This window comes from Amblyraja radiata, chromosome 24 (assembly GCF_010909765.2).
Source record: "Amblyraja radiata isolate CabotCenter1 chromosome 24, sAmbRad1.1.pri, whole genome shotgun sequence".
Lineage (NCBI taxonomy): Eukaryota > Metazoa > Chordata > Chondrichthyes > Rajiformes > Rajidae > Amblyraja > Amblyraja radiata.
In genome coordinates this window covers 15,047,609-15,056,471 of record NC_045979.1, presented here as the reverse complement: position 1 = coordinate 15,056,471, position 8,863 = coordinate 15,047,609, and positions in this window count along the sequence as shown.

The following is an 8,863-nucleotide window of genomic DNA, read 5'->3' as shown; positions in this document are numbered from 1 at the left end:
TTGGGTCAGGTCGGGACCCTTCAGACAGTCAGTCTATAAAAGGGGTCTCGACCAAAAATGTTGTCTGTCCACTCACTCCACGGATGCTGCCCGACATGCTGAGTTTTTCCAGCACGTTTTTTAGCTCAATGATTTCGGCATCTGCAGTTACTTGCGTCTCCAGAGAGAACAATTGGTGTCTTCAGACACAATTTATCTTGTAGACTTGTATTACATGAGCATAGAAAACGCTGTGCTATGTAAATCAATTACGTACACTAAACTTTATTTTATGACCTAAAATCTAAGAAAGTATATTGAGCAGTGGACAAAGATGAACTAATAGAGGCGGCACAGCGGTAGAGTTGCTACCTTACAGTACCAGAGACCCGGGTTCAATCCTGACCACATGTGCTGTCTGTATGGAATTTGCACGTTCTCCCTGTGACCACGCGGGTTTTCTCCAGGTGCCCTGGTTTCCTCCCACATTACAAAGACACAGCTTTATAGGTTAATTGACTTCTGTAAATTGTCTGGTGTATAGGATAGTGCTAGTGTACAGGGTGATCGCTGGACAGCATGGACTCGGTGGGCCTGTGATGTATCTCTAATGTCTAAAATCTAGATCAGTTTGGAGAGACAAGGACATTTTGCACTGTAAATCTATCAGAGGAGTGGGAAAGAGAGTTAACGTGCTCGGGACATCTGCCATGTTTCAATTTCATTCTTGAAGCATTTCAATTTATTTTTTTATCCCATTCTCACTTAAAATGTGCATTAACTAGGGAAAGCCAGGCTGAGAAAATGTCACCGAAAAAACATATCAGATTAAGGAATGGGATACTCAAGGCCCCAGTAATCTGGATTCAATCATAACTGCTAGTGCGATCTATGTGGAGTTTGCAGTACTGTACTGTTCTATGTTCAGGTTTCTCTCGCATCCTAAAAATGTGCAGATCAACTGCTGTATAATGCCCCTGATATACAGTATAGGGGGGTTGTTGATGTGAATGAGTGGAGAACAGGGTAGGAATAATGGAAAAACAGATGCTCGACAATTGGTGTATACATGTTGGGCCAATGGGACTGCTTATGTGCTCTATAAATCAGATATATAAATAAAGGTATAAAATACAAGAAAGTCATGCTGACCTTTCGTAGAGCACTGATTTGACTACAACTGAATGATTTTGTTCCATTCAATGATGGATGCCGTACCTATTATTTTTCATGATTTTGAAATGTCTCTGAACCTCCCTAAGTGCCCAGTTCTGGGCATCTCACATCAGGAAATATGTGAAGCCCTCACAGAGCGGGCAGGCCCCACAGCAGAAACATCCACGTCGCAGGGCTGGAAACTGGAAGTGTCCTGAGCTAATTCTGCTACCACCATCATCTATTGCGACAAGTGACGGCTCCCACTGATTGTCGCCGGAGACTTGCCTCCTTTTCAGGAAGGGCGATGACAGCGAGGTCAACATTCGTAACAAGATGGACAAATAAAGAAGAGGAAGCGGGCAGAAGAGTTATTTTCAGGGATGAAGAGCAAGCAGTTGTATAGATGGAAAGGGTGTCCTTTTACAAAGGAGGTGAGGAGGAACTGCTTTAGTCAGAGGGTAGTTAATCTGTGGAACTCATTGCCAGAGGGCTGTGGAGGCCAAGTCGGTGGAGATTTTTAAGGCAGAGATAGATAGATTCTTGATTAGAACATGTCAAGAGTTATGGGGAGAAGGCAGGAAAATTGGATCAGGATGCAAGATCAGCCATGATTGGATGGCGGAGTGGACTCGATGGGCTGAATGGCCTAATTCTACTCGTATAACGTATGAACGTGACTAGAAAGCCTGTGGTTGTTTGAGGAACGGAAATGGTTGAGGGATTCTGAGAAAGACATTTCAAAATCATGAAAAAACACAAAACGGGCAGAGTTCCTGTGGGTGGGTGGGTGGGTCAAGGGACAATGGACATAAAGTGAAGGTGGCAATTTAAAAAAAACACACAGTCCCATGATAAAAAGCATTGTATGTTGTGTGTTCTAGGGAGATGGGAAGAACTAAGCGTCACAGTGAGGCAGTGGTAGAGTTACTGCCTTCATGGAGTAACTCAGCGGGTCAGGAAACATCTCTGGAGAAAAGGAATATCATATCTTTGTCTGTGCTAACAACAGGGATACAAGGATGTGAACAGTGGACTAGTAGGATGGTTAGGGTGGAAGAGGGGGAGGTGGAATGTACGAGTTACTTGAAATTAGATAAATCAACGTTCATACCACTGGCTGCCTTACTGCGCCTGTTACCCGGATTTGATCTTGACTATGAGTGCCATCTGTATGGAGTATGTACCTTCGCCCTGTGACTGCGTGGGTTTTCTCTAGGTACTCTGGTTTCCCAGCACATTCCAAAGATTTGTAGGTTAATTGGCTTCTGTATATTGTCTGAAATGTGTAGGATCGAACTAGTGTACAGGTCGGCGCAGACTCACTGGGCCGAAAGGTCTGTTTCCACGCTACACACTCTAGACTTTAGACTTTAAAGATACTGTGCAGAAACAAGCCCTTCGGCACATCGAGTCTGTACTGACCAGCGATCACCCGTACACTAACACTATCCTACACATCAGGGTTAATTTTACAATTTTTACTGAATCCTATTAATTGACAAACCTGTACATCTTTGGGACAAAACTGGAGCACCCAGAGAACCCATGTGGTCACAGAGAATGTACAAACTCCGCACAGACAGAACCCATAGTCAGGATCAAACCCGGGTCTCTGGCGCTGTCAGGCAGCTACCACTGCGCACTGTGCCGCACTAAACTAAAATTAAATTTCCAAGAATGGGGAGTGACGCAGATTCAATGGTGGCATTCGAATGGGAAGTGTGTAAGGTAAAAAATGATGCCAGGCTTTGAGAGATGACAGGGTCTACCTCCAGCTGATTTGGTCTTGCATGAAGCCAGCAATGACTCATCTGCCAAACAGTCTCCACCCTTGTTGTAACCTTACTGCCACTCAGCTAGGAAGGGGAGAAGGTAATTCAAAAATCCCCTAGTCTGGGTGAGAAGGCTCATGTTATCTGTCAACATTCAGCCGAAATATAGTATTTTCCCCTGACATATTATATCCTCATTTCTCTTTCCAATATCTTGCTATTCCCGAGGGGTGATGTGAAATTTGTTATGGTAATCTTTGGCAAAAATATCACAAAGACCAACTTACAGCTGTGATCGCTTGATGCTTCCAATTAGGTAAAGTCCTTGGCACATTGACCTGCTTGAAGACACAAAGGTTTAGGTTTGCCTATTGCAATGTTGGCAGTCACCAATTTAAAATGGATGACCTCCCACTGATTTTGGCTCAGAACCTGCAGTCATAAATAACACTGCAGCTGTCTTCCTTATCTCTAATGGAGGATATCCGATCGGAGCTACTGAGAAACCCACATGCGGAGTTACACTCGAAGTTTCAGGAATTTTTTTTGGGGTGATTGGGAGCTCCTCCAACAGGAGACTGTTGTGTGACACGCTTCAGCTTCTAATTAGTAGGAAATAGTCATGCAGTGGAAACCTAGGGGCACAAACTGTTCTCGCTGTAAAGTTCTCTGAAAGATTGTACTCTGAGATATATTGTTTTTAATGGCTAACTACCTCTCTGACACATTTATAACCACATAAATGAGAAAGGTGAGAGGGGAAGGATATAATAGGAGCCCGAGGGGCAAATGTTCACACAGAGGGTGGTGGGGGTATATGGAATGAGCTACCAGAGGAGATAGTTGAGGCTGGTAGAATAACAACTTTTTAACAGGTGTGTGGGTTGGAAAGGTTTAGAAGAATATTGGGTCTGCTCCCCCAACGCAGCCGTTCCCTACCCGTAGCCCCCACGGGAGACGTGGTCCTCGAACTCAAGCCGTTCCCGAACATAAGATTCCAGCACTCAGCAGGGCGGCTGTTTTTAAATGGCGTCTTTGAGGCGAGAGGCTGGCGCCAGCAGCCATTATGGTCGCTGGCCAGCAGGAGGCGACAAAATGAGTGAGTTGGGGGGGGGGGGGGGATAAGGATTTTATTAAAAATGTGTACATAAACACGACAACATTTAATGAGGAGTGGATACTTGGAATGAAAAGTGAAATCTCTACCGAAATGGAAAAAATCTGGGCGTTTCTGGGTCTGGTGTTGGTGTAGCAACGAATCAAAGGCTGGCACCCACAAGTCAGGCAGAAACACACACACACACACACACACACAGTTTTAATCTATAGAGATAGATAGATAGATAGATAGATAGATAGATAGATAGATAGATAGATAGATAGATAGATAGATAGATAGATAGATAGATAGATAGATAGATAGATAGATAGATAGATAGATAGATAGATAGATAGATAGATAGATGCGAGTAAATGAGAGCTTAGATAAGGCATCTTGGTTGGCATGGATAAGTTGGGCTGAAGGGCCTGTTTCTGTGCTGTATAACTGTATGATCATTTCAGTACTGATTAATTTACAAATTTTTTTATTTAAAGAAAAAGTTATAATATTTCATCTTTAAATAATGGTACTTTGACATGAGATTGTTTAGTTGTCATTTTATTTTACAATAAATTCTTAAAGGTCTTGCACATTTTACATTCTGGTTTGCCATTTGTGGCATTACTTCTATCTATCTAACTATCTATCTATCTATCTGTCTGTCTATCTATCTATCTATCTATCTATCTATCTATCTATCTATCTATCTATCTATCTATCTATCAATCTATCAATCTATCAATCTATCAATCTATCTATCTATCTATCTATCTATCTATCTATCTATCTATCTATCTATCTATCTATCTATCTATCTATCTATCTATCTGTCTGTCTGTCTGTCTGTCTGTCTGTCTGTCTGTCTGTCTGTCTGTCTGTCTGTCTGTCTGTCTGTCTGTCTGTCTGTCTGTCTGTCTGTCTGTCTATCTATCTATCTATCTATCTATCTATCTATCTATCTATCTATCTATCTATCTATCTCTTTCATTCCAACTCGAGGTTGAGTGGTGCCATCTGCTTCATGATGTCCTGCCACTCTCTTCCATCCCCAGCTAGCGTGCTCGCTCTGGGGTGGAAGATTGCAACCTTCAGGTGGTCCGCCCTGTTTTGACTAATGCAATCAACGGAAGATCAAATAGAACAAGTTGTCCCACAACTTTAGGCTGTGCACGCCACACGAAAGAAGAAGAAGAAGAAGAGGTGCTCACTCTGACCGGAGAGTTGATGTAATATAATCAGGGGCTGAAACCCTGGTGCTGTGTTGGCCATCCATCATGATGCAGTTTTACTCAAGGGTAAGCTTGCGAACCTGCCAGAGGATTGGTGAATGCTAGAGGTCGATTATACACGTTGCAAAGGGAGAAATCCACAGCATCGTTCATTGAACCTTTGTGAGCAACTTTCTTCAAGATCAGTGACATGCATTCACTTTCATGCTGTTTGAACACCTAACTAAAGGCCCTTCAAGTTAGGACAGTCAAGTGACAGTCAAGTGATCATCCCCAATCAGTACCCCGTTCCTGCCTTCTCCCCATATCCCTTATGGCGAAGTATTAATTCCCTGCTGACCTCTGTCCGTATGTCCTTCCTGGCTTATCATTTGTTTGGCCCTAACCTGGGTGGCACACTGGCACAGCGATGGAGTTGCTGCCTTACAGTGCCAGAGATTTGGGTTCAATCCTGACTACGGGTGCTGTCTGTACAGAGTTTGTACGTTCGTCCTGTGACCACGTGGCTTTTCTCCAGGTGCTCCAGTTTCCTCCCTCGTTTCAAAGACGTAGAAGTTTGTCGGTTAATTGGCATCAGTCAGAATTGTAAATTGTCCCTCGTGTGTAGGATAGTGTTAGTGCATGGGAATCGCTGGTCAGCACAGGTTTGGTGGGCCGAAGGGCCTGTTTCCGTGCTGTATCTCTAAATTAAACTGCAGACAGAATAGGTTGGTTGTGGGTTTCTAGTTATTTATTTCCAGCCTCACACAAACTCTATTGGAGCTCAGTCACATTGAACAGCGAACAAATTAATCAATTAAATGATATCAAACACAATTTTTTTATGTTTAGTCATTTCTAATTGTTTTTCATCTACTTCAAGTCCCTTCAATTATTTTCTGATGTTCAGCATCTGTTGAAAAGGAGAAACAATGAACGACAGATGCTAGTTTACAAAAAAGGACATAAGTGCTGGAATGACCCAGTGGGTCAGGTAGCATCTTTGGAGAACATGGATAGCTGACGTTTCAAGTCGGGATCCTTCTACAGTCTGAAGTAAAGTCCTGACCCAAAGCATCACCTCTCCATGTTCTCCAGAGATGCTGCCTGACACGCTGAATTACCTCAGCACTTTGTGTCTTTATCTGTAAAAAGGCCTTTGACATTATAAACTGTCCTATTTGGGCAGTTCCGATGTGGGGCATCAGCTGTTAACAGCCGAGGTCTAGTCACTCATGAGGTTACTCATTCCGAGGCTTCTTCCCGACAACCAAGTTCTTGAAAAATACAACTAAAGGATGAACTACAAACTTACTTGTTTGACTTTGGGCTTTAGTGTTGCATTAATATTGTTTTTTTATTTATTTAGTTATTTTTTGTTTATTATGTTATCTATGAGTTTACAGACTGGTTTACTGACGAGTTGTGCTGTTTCTAGTATACATTTTATTGTTCCGTTTTAGGTACATATAACTATTAAACACTCTTTACTCTCTTAATTTTGGATGGACAAAAAGGAACTGGAGATGCCGGAAACTTGAGTAAAATGTAAAGTGTTGGAGGAACTCAGCAGGTCAGGCAGCATCTGGGGAGGGAATGGACAGGTGATGTTTCATGTCAGGATCATTCTTCAGACCTGATGAATTCCTCCAGTACCTTTCAGGGGCTTCTAACCAGTTGTTATCAGGTAAACCATCCTATCACCAACTAGAGAGCAGTCCTGAACAACCATCTATCTACTTCATTGGAGCCCGTTGGACTATCTTTAATCAAACTTTACTGAACTTTATCATGCAAGAAACTTAATTCCTTTTATCCTATATCTTAACACTGGACGGATTGATTGTAATCATGTATCGTCTTTTTGCCAACTGTATAGCACACAACAAAAAACGTTTTAGTGTACCCCAGTACACGTGACAATAATAAACCTGATTGTAATCATGTATTGTCTTTTCGCTGACTGGATAGTATGCAACAAAAAGCTTTTCACTGTATCTCGGTACACGTGATAAAAATGAACTAAACTAATTTAAGATGGCTTTTCCGGATTTTTGAATACTGATTTAAAATCAATGATGATACTGAAAATAAAAGACACCCGTTTCAATTCACTTCCTTTTGCAATCAACATCTATACTTGTAGCATCAGGTGGCGCAGTGGTAGAGTTGCTGCCTTACAGTGCTTGCAGCGCCGGAGACCCGGGTACGATCCCGACTACGGGTGCTGTCTACGGAGTTTATACGTTCTCCCAGTGACCTGCGGGGGTTTTCTCCGAGATCTTTGGTTTCCTCCCACACTCCAAAGACGTACAGGTATGTAGGTTAATTGGCTCGGTAAATGTAAAAATGGGTGTAGGATAGTGTTAATGTGCGCGCATCGCTGGTCGGCGCGGACCCGGTGGGCCGAAGAGCTTGTTTCCACACTGTATCTATAAACTAAACTAAACTAAACTCACCTAAAGGAATTTCTTCACTTTATACAAGTACTGGCAAATGCTAAAATAGAATTGCACATCATGGAACTTGTCACCCATATTTATTCACATTGATAAAACCCAGAGCTCTGCCTGTTTCTTATCTGCCATGTCTCCCAAAAGTGACCAGCCAGGTACAGAGCACTATTGCAACTGGTGTTGCCAGATATTTACATGCCAAAGGGGTCAGGCAACCATAGCCTTCTGATCACTATTCTGGGGCCTTGGTGCCAGGCCTCTCAGTGGAGATGTAAAGCAGGGCAAACTAACACACCTTTGCCTTCATCAACTGAATCAGACATCACTAACTTGAGCTGATATCCCTATGGTGGTCGTATGGTTTGATGTTGTTATTGCTTATGTAATGGATTGTTGCTCGTGGTAAATTTGCCACATTATCAGAATCATCTGTGGTAACTCTAGCTCTTGCAGTTCCACACCTTTACTTCATGGAGCATCCATAGAGCGGCATAGTGGTTCAGTGGTAGAGTGGCTGCCTTACTGCGCCAGAAACCTGGGCTCAATCCTGACTATGCGTACTGTCTGTATTTGCACATTCTCCCTGTGACCGTGTGGTTATTCTCCAGGTGCTCCCGTTTCCTCCCCCATCCCAAAGATGTGCACGTTTGTAGGTTAATTTGCCTCTGTAAATTGCCCATAGCAATTAGGACAGAACTGGGGTACAGGGGATTGTTGGTCAGTGCGGCTTCAATGGGCCGGAGTCTATTTCTGTGCTGTATCTCTAAAATAAACTAAACTAAATCTTGAACTCATTGGATTTCCATCTTGAGTATTCCAAGTAAACTTTTTCCAGTTCTTTTTCCCAGTTCTTACAAGCGATCTTCAATCTGAAACATTAACTCTTTTCAATGATACAGCCTGACCCACTGAGAGTTTCGAGATTTTCTGATTGAAAGAATGGAAACAGGCCTTTCAGACCACTGAGTCCATGCTGACCATCTTTCAACCGTTCACACTAGTTTAGCGTTATGCCACTATGGCCTCCACTCCTGACACATTTGGGACATGTTACAGAGGCCAATTGACCCACAAACCTGCACGGCTTTGGGATGTGGGGGAAACCGGAGCACCTGGAGGAAACCCACGCGGTCATAGGGAGAATGAGCGAAGTCCACACAGACTGCACCTAAGGTCAGAATCAAACCC